The sequence below is a fragment of the Phocoena phocoena genome, chromosome 3 (genome assembly GCF_963924675.1).
Source record: "Phocoena phocoena chromosome 3, mPhoPho1.1, whole genome shotgun sequence".
Classification (NCBI taxonomy): domain Eukaryota; kingdom Metazoa; phylum Chordata; class Mammalia; order Artiodactyla; family Phocoenidae; genus Phocoena; species Phocoena phocoena.
The window spans coordinates 136335976-136355113 of record NC_089221.1 but is presented as its reverse complement, the minus strand read 5'-3'; positions in this window follow the sequence as shown (position 1 = coordinate 136355113).

Sequence of the window (19138 nt, the reverse complement as noted above, 5' to 3'; positions counted from 1 at the left end):
TCCCCTGTATTGGCAGGAGGATTCTTAACCACTGTGCCACCAGGGAAGTCCCGAGTCTAGCATCTTTTAAACAGGGCTGCACTTCATGTTGGGGTGCATGTGCCTTGTAGATTTATACTTTTCCCAAGATATGTGCCCACGAGTGGAATTGCCGTATTTTCTGTAGCTCAGTTTTTTAGATTTTTAAGGAAACTCCATAATGTTCCCCAGAGTGGCTGATAGCAGTTTACATTCCCACCATCAGCATAGCCGGGTTCCCTTTTCTCCACGTCCTCTCCAGCATTTCTTGTTTTTAGACTTTGTGATGATGGGCATTCTGACTGGTGTGAGCTGATACCTCTTTGTAGTGTTGACTTGCATTTCCCGAATATTGGGTTGGCCAAAAAGAGCATTTGGTTTTTTCGTTAATACCTTATGGATAAAGCTGAATGCCGTTTTTGGCCAAGCCAATCATCAGCGATGTTGAGCAGATTTTCATGTTTTTTAATGGCGGCTCATATGTACCTCTTGAAATCCGGTTCTTGCAGTTCTGCCTTTTCAAGTCCTTTTCAATTACTTACCCTAAGTCTTGTTTCGAGGAGAAGTGTCATCTACAACCCTGCGGGCTTTGTGAATTGCAGTGCCCCTGAGCACCGGTTTTCAACTTGTTGTTTCGGGGAATGGCCACAAGGTGTCAGGAGTTCTTGAAGCCCCATTCTGGTTACTGGGGCAACCTGAGCCTTTGGGAAAGTCCTCTCCCTGATTGCAAATTAGAGTGGCCTGTGCCTGTCCAATACACTCCAGGGCTTAAGGTCTCTTCCCTTCCCCCACAACCCTCCATCCACCGGAAAAATTTAAACACGTGCAAAGCTGGCTGTTGCGTCTGTTGTGTTGCCCTAGTGGGGAGACTCTAAGGAAAGAGGTTGGAAGTGGGAACCCCACCATCAGGAGATGTGGATATTAGGTGACTTTTAAAATCTCTCCCCCCCCCCCCGCCCCCCCCCGAGGGTCCACCATCCTTTGGGTTTCCCAGGCATGTTTAACTTTAGGTTGGCTCCCCTGCACCTGGTGTTTTGGGACCCATGAAGTGGGGATTAGGCAATACAAATCCAATGGGGATTATTTGCTGGCAGAACCTTATCAGCTCTCTCAGCCCCACGGCAGTCTAGCCATGGGTCCCCATCCAGCTCTGGCTCCAGATGATGTGACACCAGATTGGGTCACTGCCCCTGAATGAATTTAGGAACACTTTCTCTCTCTTTGTTTTTAAGTTTATTTTTCTAATGGAGTATCGCAGATTTACAATGTTGTGTTTCTTTCTATTGTACAGCATCCTGATTCACTTACAAAGAGACATCTATATATTCTTCTTCAGATTTTTGCCATTCTCATATATTCTTTTTTGGCTATTGCAGTGCATTGATTCCAGTTCTATGTGCTATATCCAGTTCTATGTGCTATACAGTGGGTCCCTATGGATTAACTATTTTCTCTATGTAAGGGTATGTATGCTAATTTAAACCTCCTGGTTTATACCTCCTCCCCTCACACCACCCTTTGGTAAATATAAGTTTGTTTTCTAAATCTGTGACTCTGTTTCTGTTTTGTAAGTTTGTTCATTTGTATCAATTTTTAGATTCCACCTATAAGTGATATCATGTGATATTTCTCTTTCTCTGTCTGACGTATGTCACTTAGTATGATCGTATCTAGGCCATCTGAGTTCCTACAAATGGCCACATTTCCTTCATTTCATGGCTGAGTAATATTCCATTGTATATAAGTACCACATCTTCTTTATCCATTTTTTCTTCCAAGGACATTTAAGTTGCTTTCAAGTAGAGGCTCTTGAAAGCAGGGCAGCACTACACATTGGGTGCCTGTGTCCTGTCGATTTATGCTTTCCCCAAGATACACCCCGAGCAGTGGAAGTGCTGTATCCTCTGTAGCTCTTATGTTTTCGATTTTTAAGGAAACTCCATACTGTTCTCCAGAGTGGCTGTTAGCAATTTACATTCCCACCATCAGCGTAGCAGAGTTCCCTTTTCTCCTGGCCCTCTCCAGCATTTCTTGTTTTTAGACTTTGTGAGGATGGCCATTCTGACTGGTGCGAGGTGATACCTCTTTGTATTGTTGATTTGCATTTCCTGCATATTCGGTTGGCCACAAACCTGAACGCCCTTTGTGGCCGACCGAATCATTGGCAATGTTGAGCAGCTTTTCATGGGCTTTAATGGCAAGTCAAATGTACCTCCTGAAATCCGGTTCCTGCAAGTCTGCCTTATTTTCAGTCCTTTTCAATTTCTTATTCCAATACATTTTTCTAGGACAGGTGTCATTTACTACCCTGCAGGCCTTGTGAATAGCAGTGCCCTTGAGCACTGGTTTTCCACTTGTTGTTTCGGGAACCTGCCACAAAGGGGCAGGATGCTTCAAGTCCCACTCTTGTTACTGGGGCAGCCTAAGCCTTCGGGAATTCCTCTTCCTGATTGGAAATTAGAATGGCTTGTTCCTGTCCAAACACCCTAGGGCTTGTGTCTCATTCCTTCCCCCCCCCCCCCCCGCCGTTCCCGTTCATCCCCGGGACAAATTCCACGCTGTACAACCGGCTGTTGAGGGTGCTGTCTTAATCTGTGGGGTGGCTCTAAAAAAAGTCTAGAGGTGGGAACCTCAACACCAGCAGAAGTGGAGACTAGGTGACTTTTTAAATCTCTTCCAGCCCAGGGCATCCCCCATCCTTTCGGTGTCTGAGCCATGTTTTAGCAGTAGGGGGGCTTGCCTGGACCTGGGGATTTTGGATCCTTGTAGTGGGATCAGGCAGTGCAATTCTAGGGGCACCTCATTTGCTGGCACTCCCTCCCCAGCTCTCTCAGCCCCATGACAGCGCAGCCTTGGCACCCAAGCCAGCTCTGGCTCCAGGGATGTGATGCCAATTTGGGTCATTGCAACTGAAGCAATTTAGAAACCATTTCTCTCTCTCTCTCTGTTTTTTTATTGGTTTTTTTTGGAATTTAAATTTCATTGTATAATGGAGTATAGCTGACTTACAAAGTTGTGTTCCTCTTTTGAGTACAACTGGAATCAGTTATACAAAGATGTCTATATATTCTTTTTTGGATCCTTACATATTCTTATGTATTCTCTTTTGGTTATTAGAATCTGTGGGGTCGAATTCCCCTACTGTGCTATACAGTAGGTCCTTATTGATTATCTATTTTCTCTATATAAGAATATGTATTCCAATTTCAACCTCCTGGTTTATGCCTCCCCGTCCCCCCCCACCCCCGCCACCTTTCCCCTTTGGTAGCCATAAGTTTGTTTTCTAAATCTGTGACTCTCTGTTTTGTAAGTTAGTTCATTTGTATCAATTTTTAGATTCCACCTCTAAGTGATATCATATGAAATTTATCTTTCCCTGTCTGATTTATGTCACTTAGTGTGATCATATAGGTACATCCAAGGTGCTGCAGCTGGCCTTATTTCATTCATTTCATGGTTGAGTAATATTCCAGTGTATATATGTCGAACATCTTCTTTATCCATTCATCCTTCTATGGACACTGTCATTGCTTCCTAGTCTAAGCTCTTGGAAACAGTGCTACAGTGAACGTTGGGGTGCATGTGTCTTGTCAATTCCTGGTTTTCCCCGGATTTACACCCAGAAGTGGAATTATTGGATCCTAAGGTAGCTCTATTTTTCTATTTTAAAGGAACCTCTATACTGTTCTCCAGAGTGCCTGTTAGTAAATTTTATTCCCAGCAACAATATAATATGGTTCCCTTTTCTTCACACTCTCTCCAGTGTTTATTCTTTTGAGACTTTGTGGTGATGGTCATTCTGACAGGTGAGAGGTGATACCTCGTTGCAGTCTTTTTTGCATTACCTACAATTTCTGATGTTGAGCAGCTTCTGGTGGGCATTTAAAAAAATAATAATAAAATCACTCTGAGGGAAATTTACATCTTGATATCTGGTTCCTGAAATTCTGCCTCCTTTTGAAGTTGTTTTCCATAAATAACCCCAAGACACATGTGTCATTTACAGCCTCGAGGGCCTTATGACTATGTAGTTCCCCCAAGCACCAGTTTTCAAGTTGTTGTTTTGGGAATTGTCCACAAACCAGCCTGATATCTTCATGTCCAGCTCTGGTAATTGGGGCAACCTGAGCCTTAGGGAAAGTCCTTTTGCTGATTGGAAATTAGAGTGGAATGTACCTGGACAAACACCCAAGGGCTTGTGTCTCATTCCTTTGCCGCTCCTTTTTGTAGTTAGGATTTGTATGACCCTAATAATTCGTGATATTGAGCATTTTGCCATGTCCCATTTTTTTTTTTTTTTTTTTTTTTGCGGTACGCGGGCCTCTCACTGTTTTGGCCTCTCCTGTTGCGGAGCACAGGCTCCGACGCGCAGGCTCAGCGGCCATGGCTCACGGGCCCCGCCGCTCCGTAGCATGTGGGCTCCTCCCGGACCGGGGCACGAACCCGTGTCCCCTGCATCGGCAGGCGGACTCTCAACCACTGCGCCACCAGGGAAGGCCCCCTTTTTTTTTTTTAAGTGTGAGTAAAATTTACATCTTGAAATTGTCTTCTTGAAAATTTGCCCTGTATTGAACTTTTTTGTCTACTACCGACCTCAGGACAATTTTTGAAAAAAAAATTTGTTTGTTATAGGTGTAGAGAATATGGTTCCTTTATACATATACATATATCTATTCATCTTCAGATCCTGTTCCCATGTAGGTTATTACACAGTGTTGAGTAGACGTTCCTTGGTACAAGGTGGTCTTTGGTGATTACATATGTTAGTTAGTTAGTTAGTATATGTATGTTAACTCCCGTATCCTAACTTATCCATTCCTCCCAACTTTCCTTTTGTTTAACCATAAGTTTGTCTTCTAAGTCTGTGAGTGTCTTTCTGTGTGAAAATATGTTCCTTGGCGCAGGCTCAGTGGCCATGGCTCACGGGCCCAGCTGCTCCACGGCATGTGGGATCTTCCCGGACCAGGGCACGAACCCGTATCCCCTGCATCGGCAGTCGGACTCCCAACCACTGTGCCACCAGGTAAGCCCCCTTGGTATCAATTTTTAGATAATCCCATAAATGATATCATAGGATATTTGTCTTTCTCTTTATGACTTATTTCACACAGTATGATTATTTCTAGGCTCATCTATGGTGCTGCAAAGGGCAATCAATGTTTCATTCTTTTTCCGGGCTTATATACCACTGTGTACATGTATCACTTATTCTTTGTCCATTCATGTGTCGATGGACATTTTCGTGGCTTACAAGTCTTGGCTGTTGTAAATATGCTGCAGTGCAGGTTTGGGTGTCTCTGCCTTTTCAATTCTGGTTCCCTCGAGTTATAGGCCCAGTAGTGGGTCTGGCAGATCATATCATAACTCAATTTTTACCTTTTAAAGACACCTCCATTCTGTTCACATTAGTGGCTGTTAAAAGTTTACATATCTCCAACAGCATAGGAGGGTACGCATTTCTCCACAACCTCTTCAGCACTTACTGTTTGTAGACTTTTTGCTGATGGCCATTCTGCCTGGTGTGAGGTGATACTGCTTTGTTGTTTGGATTTGCATATCTCTAATTATTCATGATGTTGACAATTTTTTCATGTCTTTTTATTATTTTATTTTTTTAACATCTTTATTGGAGTATAATTGCTTTACAATGTTGTGTTAGTTTCTGCTGTATAACAGTGTGAATCAGCTATATGTATACATATAACCCCATATCCCCTGCCTCTTGCGTCTCCCTCCCACCCTCCCTATCCCACCCCTCTATGTGGTCACAAAGCACAGAGCTGATCTCCCTGTGCGATGCAGCTGCTTCCCACTAGCTATCTATTTTACATCTGGTAGTGTATATATGTCCATGCCACTCTCTCAATTCGATCCAGCTTAACCTTCCCTCTACCCCTGTCCTCAGGTCCATTCTATACATCTGCATCTTTATTCCTGTCCTGACCCTAGGTTCATCAGAAACATTTTTTATTAGACTCCATATATATGTATTAGCATACGGTATGTGTTTTTCTCTTTCTGACTTACTTCATTCTGTATGACAGACTCTAGGCCCATCTACCTCACTACAAATAACTCAATTTCATTTCTTTTTATGGCTGAATAATATTCCGTTGTATATATGTGCCACATCTTCTTTACCCACTGATCTGTCGATGGACACTTAGGTTGCTTCCATGTCCTGGCTATTGTAAATAGTGCTGCCATGAACATTGTGGTACATGACTCTATTTGAATTATGGTTTTCTCAGGGTATATGCCCAGTAGTGGGATTGCTGGGTCATATGGTAGTTCTATTTTCAGTTTTTTAAGAAACCTCCAAACTGTTCTCCATAGTGGCTGTATCAATTTACATTCCTACCAACGGTGCAAGAGGGTTCCCATTTCTCCACACCCTCTCCAGCATTTATTGCTTGTAGATTTTTCTAATAATGGCCATTCTGACCGTTGTGAGGTGATACCTCATTGTAGTTTTGATTTGCATTTCTCTAATGATTAGTGATGTTCAGCATCCTTTCATGTGTTTGTTGGCAATCTGTATATCTTCTTTGGAGAAATGTCTATTTAGGTCTTCTGCCCATTTTTGGATTGGGTTGTTTGTTTTGTTGGTATTGAGCTGCATGAGCTGCTTGTATATTTTGGAGATTAATCCTTTGTCAGTTGCTTCATTTGCAAATATTTTCTCCCATTGTGAGGGTTGTCTTTTGGTCTTGTTTATGGTTTCCTTTGCTATGCAAAAGCATTGAAGTTTCATTAGGTCCCATTTGTTTATTTTTGTTTTTATTTCCACTTCTCTAGGAGGTGGGTCAAAAAGGATCTTGCTGTGATTTATGTAATGGAGTGTTCTGCCTATGTTTTCCTCTAAGAGTTTGATAGTTTCTGGCCTTACATTTAGGTCTTTAATCCATTTTGAGCTTATTGTTGTGTATGGTGTTAGGGAGTGATCTAATCTCATACTTTTACATGTACCTGTCCAGTTTTCCCAGCACCACTTATTGAAGAGGCTGTCCTTTCTCCACTGTACATTCCTGCCTCCTTTGTCAAAGATAAGGTGACCATATGTGCGTGGGTTTATCTCTGGGCTTTCTATCTTGTTCCATTGATCTATCTTTCTGTTTTTGTGCCAGTACCATATTGTCTTGCTTACTGTAGCTTTGTAGTATAGTCTGAAGTCAGGGAGCCTGATTCCTCCAGTTCCGTTTTTTGTTCTCAAGATTGCTTTGGCTATTCGGGGTCTTCTGTGTTACCATACAAATTGTGAAATTTTTTGTTCTAGTTCTGTGAAAAATGCCAGTGGTAGTTTGATAGGGATTGCATTGAATCTGTAGATTGCTTTGGGTAGTAGAGTCATTTTCACAATGTTGATTCTTCCAATCCAAGAACATGGTATATCTCTCCATCTATTTGTATCATCTTTAATTTCTTTCATCAGTGTCTTATAATTTTCTGCATACAGGTCTTTTGTCTCCTTAGGTAGGTTTATTCCTAGATATTTTCTTCTTTTTGTTGCAGTGGTAAATGGAAGTGTTTTATTGATTTCATTTTCAGATTTTTCATCATTAGTGTATAGGAATGTCAGAGATTTCTGTGCATTAATTTTGTATCTGCAACTTTACCAAATTCATCGATTATCTCTAGTTGTTTTCTGGTAGCATCTTTAGGATTCTCTATGTATAGTATCATGTCATCTGCAAACAGTGACAGCTTTACTTCTTCTTTTCCTATTTGGATTCCTTTTATTTCCTTTTCTTCTCTGATTGCTGTGGCTAAAACTTCCAAAACTATGTTGAATAAGAGTGGTGAGAGTGGGCAACCTTGTCTTGTTCCTGATCTTAGTGGAAATGCTTTCAGTTTTTCACCATTGAGGATGATGTTGGCTGTGGGTTTGTCATATATGGCCTTTATTATGTTGAGGAAGGTTCCCTCTATGCCTATTTTCTGCAGTGTTTTTATCATAAATGGGTGTTGAATTTTGTCGAAAGCGTTCTCTGCGTCTATTGAGAGGATCATATGGTTTTCTCCTTCAATTTGTTAATATGGTTTATCATATTGATTGATTTGTGTATATTGAAGAATCCTTGCCTTCCTGGAATAAAGCCCACTTGGTCATGGTGTATGATCCTTTTAATGTGCTGTTGGATTCTGTTTGCTAGTATTTTGTTGAGGATTTTTGCATCTATGTTCATCAGTGATATTGGCCTGTAGTTTTCTTTCTTTGTGACATCCTTGTCTGGTTTTGGTATCAAGGTGATGGTGGCCTCGTAGAATGAGTTTGGGAGTGTTCCTCCCTCTGCTATATTTTGGAAGAGTTTGAGAAGGATAGGTGTTAGCTCTTCTCTAAATGTTTGATAGAGTTCACCTGTGAAGCCATCTGGTCCTGGGCTTTTGTTTGTTGGAAGATTTTTAATCACAGTTTCAATTTCAGTGCTTCTGATTGGTATGTTCATATTTTCTATTTCTTCCTGATTCAGTCTTGGAATGTTGTGCATTTCTAAGAATTTGTCCATTTCTTCCAGGTGTCCATTTTATTGGCATAGAGTTGCTTGTAGTAATCTCTCATGATCTCTTGTATTTCTGCAGTGTCAGTTGTTACTTCTCCTTTTTCATTTCTAATTCTATTGATTTGAGTCTTCTCCCTTTTTTTCTTGATGAGTCTGGCTAATGGTTTATCAATTTTGTTTATCTTCTCAAAGAACCACCTTTTAGTTTTATTGATCTTTGCTATCGTTTCCTTCATTTCGTTTTCATTTATTTCTGATCTGATTTTTATGATTTCTTTCCTTCTGCTAACTTTGGGGTTTTTTTCTTCTTCTTTCTCTAATTGCTTTAGGTGCAAGGTTAGGTTGTTAATTCGAGATGTTTCCTGTTTCTTAAGGTAGGATTGTATTGCTATAAAATTCCCTCTTAGAACTGCTTTTGCTGCATCCCATAGGTTTTGGGTCATCGTGTCTCCATTTTCATTTGTATCTAGGTATTTTTTGATTTCCCCTTTGATTTCTTCAGTGATCACTTCGTTATTAAGCAGTGTATTGTTTAGCCTCCATGAGTTTGTATTTTGTATAGATCTTTTCCTGTAATTGATATCTAGTCTTATAGCATTGTGGTCAGAAAAGATACTTGATACAATTTCAATTTTCTTAAATTTACCCAGGCTTGATTTGTGACCCTAGATATGATCTATCCTGGAGAATGTTCCATAAGCACTTGAGAGCAATGTGTATTCTGTTGTTTTTGGATGGAATGTCCTATAAATGTCAATTAAGTCCATCTTGTTTAATGTATCATTTAAAGCTTGTGTTTCCTTATTTATTTTCATTTTCGATGGTCTGTCCATTGGTGAAAGTGGGGTGTTAAAGTCCCCTACTATGAATGTGTTACTGTCGATTTCCCCTTTTATGGCTGTTAGTATTTGCCTTATGTATTGAGGTGCTCTTATGTTGGGTGTATAAATATTTACAATTGTTGTATCTTCTTCTTGAATTGATCCCTTCATCATTATGTAGTGTCTTTCTTTGTCTCTTCTAATAGTCTTTATTTCAAAGTCTACTTTGTCTGATATGAGAATTGCTACTCCAGCTTTCTTTTGTTTTCCATTTGCATGAAATATCTTTTTCCATCCCCTTACTTTCAGTCTGTGTCTCTCGGTCTTAAGTGGGTCTCTTGTAGACAGCATATATATGGGTCTTATTTTTGTATCCATTCAGCCAGTCTGTGTCTTTTGGTGGGAGCATTTAGTGTATTTACATTTAAGGTAATTATCGATATGTATGTTCCTATTCCCATTTTCTTAATTGTTTTGGGTTCGTTATTGTAGGTCTTTTCCTTCTTTTGCCTAGAGAAATTCCTTTAGCATTTGTTGTAAAGCTGGTTTGGTGGTGCTGAACTCTCTCAGCTTTTGTTTGTCTGTAAAGGTTTTAATTTCTCCATCAAATCTGAATGAGATCCTTGCTGGATAGAGTAAACTTGGTTGCAGGTTTTTCTCCTTCATCACTTTAAATATGTCCTGCCAGTTCCTTCTGGCTTGCAGAGTTTCTGCTGAAAGATCAGCTGTTAACCTTATGGGGATTCCCTTGTGTGTTATTTGTTGTTTTTCCTTTGCTGCTTTTAATATGTTTTCTTTGTAGTTAATTTTTGACACTTTGATTAATAAGTGTCTTGGCGTATTTCTCCTTGGATTTATCCTGTATGGGACTCTCTGTGCTCCCTGGACTTGATTAACTATTTCCTTTCCCATATTAGGGAAGTTTTCAACTATAATCTCTTCAAATATTTTCTCAGTCCCTTTCTTTTTCTCTTCTTCTTCTGGAACCCCTATAATTCGAATGTTGGTGCATTTATTGTTGTCCCAGAGGTCTCTGAGACTGTCCTCAGTTCTTTTCATTCTTTATTCTTTATTCTGCTCTGCAGTAGTTATTTCCACTATTTTATCTTCCAGGTCACTTATCCGTTCTTCTGCCTCAGTTATTCTGCTGTTGATCCCATCTAGAGTATTTTTAATTTCATATATTGTGTTGTTCATCGTTGCTTGTTTCATCTTTAGTTCTTCTAGGTCCTTGTTCAATGTTTCTTGCATTTTCTTTATTCTATTTCCAAGATTTTGGATCATCTTTACTCTCATTATTCTGAATTCTTTTTCAGGTAGACTGCCTGTTTCCTCTTCATTTGTGAGGTCTGGTGGGTTTTTATCTTGCTCCTTCATCTGCTGTGTGTTTTTCTGTCTTCTCATTTTGCTTATCTTACTGTGTTTGGGGTCTCCTTTTTGCAGGCTGCATGTTCGTAGTTCCCGTTGTTTTTGGTGTTTGTCCCCAGTGGCTAAGGTTGTTTCAGTGGGTTGTGTAGGCTTCCTGGTGGAGGGGACTAGTGCCTGTGTTCTGGTGGATGAGGCTGGATCTTGTCTTTCTGGTGGGCGAGTCCACATCTGTTGGTGTGTTTTGGGGTGTCTGTGGACTTATTATGATTTTAGGCAGCCTCTCTGCTAATGGGTGGGGTTGTGTTCCTGTCTTGCTAGTTGTTAGGCATAGGGTGTCCAGCACTGTAGCTTGCTGGTCATTGAGTGTATCTGGCTGCTGGTGTTGAGATGGAGATCTGTGGGAGATTTTCGCTGTTTGATATTATGTGGAGCTGGGAGGTCTCTTGTGGACCAGTGTCCTGAAGTTGGCTCTCCCACCTCAGAGGCACAGCACTGACTCCTGGCTGCAGCACCAAGAGACTTTCATCCACACTGCTCAGAAAAAAAGGGAGAAAAAGTAGCAAGAATTAGTAGAAGTAGAAAGAGAGAAAGAATGAAAGGAGGGAGGGAGGGAAGGAGGAAGGAAGGAGGGAAGGAAGAAAAAAAGAAAGAAGATAAAGTAAAATAAAATAAGATAAAATAAAAAAATAATTATTAAGAAAAAAATTTAAAAAACAAACAAAAGAACAACGGAAGATAGAACCCTAGTACAGATGGTGGAAGCAAAGCTATGCAGACAAAATCTCACACAGAAGCATACACATACCCACTCACAAAAACAGGAAAAGGGGAAAAAATCATAAATCTTGCTCTCAAAGTCCACCTCCTCAATTTGGGATGATTCATTGTCTATTCAGGTATTCCACAGATGCAGGGTACATCAAGTTGATTGTGGAGCTTTAATCCGCTGCTCCTGAGGCTGCTGGGAGAGATTTCCCTTTCTCTTTGTTCTCACAGCTCCCGGGGCTCAGCTTTGGATTTGGCCTCTGTGTGTAGGTCACCGGAGGGCGTCTGTTCTTCGCTCAGACAGGACGGGGTTAAAGGATCAGCTGCTTCGGGGACTCTGGCTCACTCAGGCCGCAGGGAGGGAGGGGTACGGAGTGTGGGGCTAGCCTGCTTGCCGGCGTGACGTTGCAGCAGCCTGAGGCACACCGTGCGTTCTCCCAGGGAAGTTGTCCCTGGATCCCAGGACCCTGGCAGTGGCGGGCTGCACAGGCTCCCCGGAAGGGAGGTGTGGATAGTGACCCGTGCTCGCACACAGGCTTCTTGGTAGCAGCAGCAGCAGCCTTAGCGTCTCATGACCGTCTCTAGGGTCCGCGCTTTTAGCCGCGGCTCTCGCCCGTCTCTGGAGCTCCTTTAAGCAGCGTTCTTAATCCCCTCTCCTCGCGCACCAGGAAACAAGGAGGGAAGAAAAAGTCTCTTGCCTCTTTGGCAGGTCCAGACTTTTTCCCGGGCTCCCTCCCGGCTAGCTGTGGCGCAGTAGCCCCTTCAGGCTGTGTTCACGCCGCCAACCCCTCTCCCTGCACTCCGACCGAAGCCGGAGCCTCAGCTCCCAGCCCCACCCGCCCCCGGCCGGTGAGCAGAGAAGCCTCTCGGACTGGTGAGTGCCGGTTGGCACCAATCCTCTCTGTGGGAATCTCTCCGCTTTGCCCGCCGCACACCTGTTGCTGTGCTCTCCTCCGCGGCTTCGAAGCTCCACCCTCCGCTTCCCGCAGTCTCCGCCCGCGAAGGGGCTTCTAGTGTGTGGAAACGTTTCCTCCTTCACAGCTCCCTCCCACTGGTACAGGTCCCATCCCTATCATTTTGTCTTTGTTTATTCTTTTTTCTTTTGCCTTACCCAAGTACGTGGGGAGTTTCTTGCCTTTTGGGAGGTCTGAGGTCTTCTGCCAGCGTTCAATAGGTGTTCTGTAGGAGCAGTTCCACATATAGATGTATTTCTGATGTATCTGTGTGGAAGAAGGTGATCTCCGCGTCTTACTCTTCCACCATCTTCCTGGAAGCCCCCTCCCTTGCTGCTTTTAATATTTTTTCTTTGTATTTAATTTTTGAAAGTTTGATTAATATGTGGCTTGGCGTGTTTCTCCTTGTCCTGTATGGGACTCTCTGTGCTTCCTGGACTTGATTATTTCCTTCCCCATGTTAGGGACATTTTCAACTATAATCTCTTCAAATATTTTCTCAGACCCTTTCTTTTTCTCTTCTTCTTCTGAGACCGCTATAGTTTGAATGTTGGTGCATTTAATGTCCCAGAAGTCTCTGAGAATGTCCTCAATTCTTTTCATTCTTTTTTCTTTATTCTGCTCTGTGGTTGTTATTTCCACTGTTTTATCTTGCAGGTCATTTATCTGTTCTGCCTCAGTTTTTCTGCTATTATTTCCGTCTAGAGAATTTTTAATTCCATTTATTGTGTTCTTCATCATTGTTTGTTTGCTCTTTAGTTCTTCTAGGTCCTTGTTAAACGTTTCTTGTATTTTCTCCATTCTATTTCCAAGATATTGGATCATGTTTACTATCATTACCTGAATTCTTTTTCAGGTTGACTGCCTATTTCCTGTTCATTTGTTTGGTCAGGTGGGTTTTTACCTTGCTCCTTCATCTGCTGCATATTTCTCTGCCTTCTCATTTTGTTTAACTTACTGTGTTTGAGGTCTCCTTTTTGCAGCCTACAAGTTCATAGTTACCGTTGTTTTTGTTTTTGGTGTCTGCCCCTAGTGGGTGAGTGGCTTGTGTAGGCTTCCTGGTGGAGCATACTAGTGCCTGTGTCTGGTGGGTGGGGCGGGGTCTTGTGTTTCTGGTGGGCAGGGCCGCATCTGGTGGTGTGTTTTGGGGTGTCTGTGAACTTAGTATGATTTTAGGCAGCCTCTCTGCTAATGGGTGGGTCTGTGTTCCTGTCTTGCTAGTTGTTTGGCATGGGGTGTGCAGCACTCGAGCTAGCTGACTGTTGGGTGGAGCTGGGTCTTAGTGTGCAGACAGAGATCTTTCGGAGAGCTCTCGCTGATTGTTATTCTGTGGGGCCGGGAGGTCTCTGGTGGTCCAATGTCCTGAACTAGGCTCTCTGACCTCAGAGGTTCAGGCCTGACACCAGGCCGGAGCACCAAGACCCAGTCCCTGGTCAATGTGGCAGTCCGCCCACTTGGTGGGGGGCGGTGAGTACTCAGCAGAGTGCAGGCCCTCGCCAGCATAACCATCCTATTTTAAGTTTTGTCCGGATGCTTCTACAAAATGAAGATTTTTAAGAAGACTGATAGAAAGGAACTTTTTAACAAATGTAAGTTTCTGATAGCCTTTAGATAATATCACTGGACTGGGCAACAAATGACAAAACTAATGGGAAACCTGATTATTTCATCCAGATCAACAGGAATTAATGACATGGGACTGAATAAACTGGTAACTATGATTTATAACTTTATGACTTTGGGAAATATACTGGCTTTAATCTTTGTTTTTCGGAAAAACATTTTCTCTTATGCTGTGACCTACAACAAGTTGATAAAGTATGACTTTGTAAACAAAGACAAAACTTTTATCTTTTTCTCTCTACTGGATCCTGTCAGAATTTGTCATCTCCACCTGGCTCTCCTGTGGACTTGATATTATGATAATCATAGTTTTATTTTGTTTTTACTTCCAAATTCCAAGTGTCTCCCTGCTGCACTCTGTCTTTGTCAGTGTTACTAGCTGCATTACTTATATCCTGTCTATTTTATAATATTGTTGTCTCTTGCAGTACCCAGTGTGTAACCAGGCCTCCAGCAAAACTTCTGTGGCTAAAAATCTTAAGGAAGTACATCACTTTTATAACATAAAATAATTGTAATAATGTGATTCTAAGTATGGGAAGGAGCAACAAGGGAAAATGTTGACTTTATCATTATTAGACAGAGGAACCAGAGAATCTTTAATTATCAATAGGGCCTAATCCAAAAATTAGCACCTGGAGTGGCATATTGAGAATTTTTGCCTGACCTGGGATGGGCTTCCCAGCACCAAGGGACAAAATTTGATCATGAAATGTCTCCCTAATATTGGTCAAATTCCTGACCAGGAGGAGAGGATCAGTCGTCAGTGATTGCAGCACTCCAACATGAACCGGTGAGCTCTGAGGAAACTCAGGATATGCAAATATAGGATACAGGTCCCAGATAGCTGTGGTACATATCCAAAAAAATGATTTTGGTGAGCCCAGACTCTTGCATCTTCCTATACATTAAAAAAAAATGCTAAATTCCTTAACTTGAGATGTGGCCTCCTGGGCTTGAAGCCCTCAAAATTCCTGGTAACTCTCAACTTTTAGGTTGTGAATATTTTTAAATCTACAGGTGTAAAGTAGACACTTTCAAAGCGGAACAAAAGACAAATCTCACCATTTGAAACACTGACACCAATGGCGGACACTCCCAGAAAGATCCATCTGACTGGGCAGTTAGAACGTTGTCATCCCTTTTTCCACAAGACTGTGGAATGGACATTGACAGTGGGGAATTTTAACAGGGAAGAGCTAAATAGGACTCCAAGTTCGATCTGTTTCTTTGACTTTAACCTTTGCTCTTTGTTGCTTTTGTTATTATAGTCATACATAATGGCCTGCCTCAGGGAACCCTGCCCCTCTGCCTGAATGTTAAACCAAAGTGTCTTTGTACATTCTGACCCTGTCTACCTGTGTATGGCGTCAAGAAAGAAGAAATTGACACATCACCTCCCTGAGGCTGGCCATTCCAGGGGACATTTGCAAATCTTATGACGTTTTTACTTTACTTCCTCATCTCCTCCCCTTCTGTTCCATAAAAGAAGCTGGCATCCAAACCCCGATAAGATGGTTTTTCAGAGACACTAGTCTGCCATCTTCTCGGTCTGCCGGCTTTCCGAAGGAAGTCATATTCCTTGCCTCAACACCTCGTCTCTGATTCATTGGCCTGTTGTGCAGCGAACAGTGTGAGCTCGGACTTGGTAACACCCTCATGGTGCATCTCATATCCCACCCCAGTGTGGTCTTTCTGAAGCATAAATGAGACTGTGACTCTCTCCCTCTTGTGATTCCCCCTAAAGGTTTTCCCTCATTTGCTGTGGTGTCTGGTGAGGCATCTGCCATTGCCCTGAGAGTCCCCGGCATCCTTACTAGACTGCTGTCTTCTTGGTTCCCTGACACTGAGCACCTCAGCAAGCCAGGCAATATGGCACAAAACCCCAGAACTGCTCACCTCAGGAAGGGGCTGGCACTGCTGCTGTGTGATCAAATAGAGCAGAGAAGGGTTCCCCAGCTGGGACACAGACACTGCAGGAGTGGCCTCTCCCTGAGCCATTGCATGATTCCCTTGTGACTTGAGGGAAAGAGGGACCAAGACATGTGTTTTTTCCTAAGCAGGGTGGTGTGGGCTCAGTCGTGTACTCCAAAATTCATATGCTGAATCACTAACCCCCAGGACCCCAGGATGTGGCTATATTTGGAGATGGAGTTTTTAAAGAGATGATCAAGGTAAAATGCAGTCAGTAGGGTGGATCCTAATCCAATAGGACTAATGTCCTACAAGAAGAGATTAGGACACATTTAGGCACAGGGGGAACCACGTGAGACCATGGGGAGAAGATGGCTGTCTATATGCCAAGGAGAGAGGCCTCAGGAGAAACCAGCCTGCGGACAGCAACCAGGGCTAGAGATTGGTCTGTTGTTTAAGCTGCCCTGTCTGTGGTGTTTGTTATGGCATCCCCGAGCAGACTCACACACAGGGTAACTCAGGGCTCAGACTGGACAGAGCCCACTCTCCATTCCCTTGTACGTGAGTTACAGGAACCTCAGGAACTGAGGAGGGGGTCCCTGAGGAGAGGCACAAGATAGAAGATTTTAGGCATAACATGACTGCATTCATGTTAAACGTGCCTGAACTACATTCACACTAGATGGTTTTGTTCTGTATGTACATCGACACCTTCAGTCTGAACTGCAGACCTTTGGCTTGACTACCTCCACTGAGAACATTAGCTTTACCGGCTGTGAACCACCTCCTATAGGATTTCCAGAACCACAGAGCATCGAAGAGATCATGCTGATGTGTAATCACATTTCACAGGACCCAGAGACTGTGTGTTGGTGTCCGGGTGACCCTCATGGCAGGGCTGCCTAGCTGCCCACCAGAACCCACTTCCCTTTTCCCTGTTCATGGCTCCCCTGCACCTCCCAGCCTTCCCACCCCTTGCAGCTGGGGCACAGTGTCTCCTGTTACCAAGGGGAAGTGTTGGAGGAGGTGAGGGCCTTGGCCAGTCTGCATGGTAGGACAGAGGGCTTGGTGCCCACATGGTCATCCCACCTTGCTGGTTGGAGCTGTCCACCCAGAAGCAGGGAGGAGAAACAAGGGGAACAGAGCCTGGGCCCTGACACCCACCTGCCCTGGACTCTCGCATGAAGGGGAAAGAAACACCTTGAGGCTCGGCCCATTTTGGGAGACACTTGGTTCCAGCAGTGAACCTTTGCCCTAAAAACCAAGGTACTTTAAAAACCCCTCCCCAGCTGTCACAGAAATTAAGGCTTAGTCTCATCACACTTTACTCAAACCACAGCTCATGCTGAGACCACCACTCAGGTAATGGTGCTTCAAAGAAGTTTCCTTGACAACCTGAACAAACCTGCTTGGTTTCCTTGACAACCAGGGAAGATTGGTTCAAAATCTCCCTAAGAAGATTCCTTCCCAATCTCCCAAACTCTTCTCTTCAAACATTTCTATTCTAGGCTGATGAGCCTAAAGTGACAGTGCCGTCATCACACACCAGAAAGCGATTCCTCCAAGACCACGGTTATTGGTCACATGATGTTATTGATGATGAAATCCCAGAAGAGCCAGCTTTGCAAGGTGACTACTTTTGGACTTGGCACTGGGACCCTTTCCACGGACAGAGTGGAGTGGCTGTTTTCATGGCCCCATGGTGGAAGAGCTCACCACGACTTGATCCTTTCCAGGTGCTTCTTGGGTCCTCATTCTCCCCAGACCCCCACTCACATGGCTGATGTCTGTGCCAGTCTATACAGGACCTTGGCAATCTCCTAAAATGAGAGGGTTATTTCATGCACAGATAATGGGTTGAATGGTGGCCCCAAAAGATGTGTCCCCCCAGAACACATGAACAGGACCGTATTTGGGAAAAGGGTCTTTTCAGATGTAGTTAAGGATCTCCAGATAAGGTCATCTTGGGTTAGAGTGGCCCTAAATCCAATGACAGGGTTCTGGTAAGAGACAAAAGAGGAGAGACACAGACACAGAGGAGAAGCCACGTGAAGATGGAGGCAGAGACAGGAGGGATGCAGCCACAAGCCTGGGGATGCCTGGAGCCCCCAAGAGCTGGAAAAGGCAGGAAGAACCCTATCCTGGAGCCTCTAGAGGGACTTTAGTTCTGCGAGACCTTGATATCAGATGTCTGGTCTGCAGGACTGGGGGAGGATGAATTCCTGTCGTTTTAAACCACCCAGCTTGTGGTCATTTGTTAGAGAAGCTACAGAACCGTCACACAGACCCTGCTCTGTAGGATCCTGGAAATGTGGGTCTTACTTAAGGCAGACAGAGGCTGCATTATGGAACCCATAGAGTCAGCACTGGGCCCCCAGAAATCCGAAAGCAGTGGCTGGACACCAGAATGTTGAGGGGTCAAGTTGGAAGCCCTAAGGGTGCTGTGTGCACACGGCCTCCCCAGGTTCTTACACCTGTATATGTGGGGGGTAAGTATTTCAATCCTGATTCAGGACTTTTGATATCACCATTCAAGCTGCTAATTAAGAACCCGCCAGTTACACAAGTGAAAACCTTATCAGTCCGGAAGAAGCTAGGGGCAAGATGGTAATAAAGACACAGACCTACTAGAGAACGGACTTGAGGACACGGGGAGGGGGAAGGGTAAGCTGGGACAAAGTGAGAGAGTGGCATGGACATATGTACACTACCAAATGTAAAATAGATAGCTAGTGGGAAGCAGCCGCATAGCACAGGGAGATCAGCTCGGTGCCTTGTGACCACCTAGAGGGGTGGGATAGGGAGGGTGGGAGGGAGGGAGATGCAAGAGGGAGGGGATACGTGTATAGGTATAGCTGATTCACTTTGTTATACAGCAGAAACTAACACACCATTGTAAAGCAATTATACTCCAATAAAGATGGAAAAAAAAGGAAAACCCTATCAGGACACTTGCTACACTGATGAACAATTATGAAGTTGGTCAGAGGTGGGGAATTTTCTCACATGCAGCCAGCAGTCTGCCTGCCGGCACCCCCCTTAGCCCCGCAAGGAGCGTCCTTATTGCAAAGCTGGTGTGGAGGTCTCTGAGTGAACCTTAGCTGAGCCCCAGGCCAGCTGCTCCTGAACTTTATCCACCCTGCCCAGGGAAGCAAACTTAAATATGTGTAAGGAC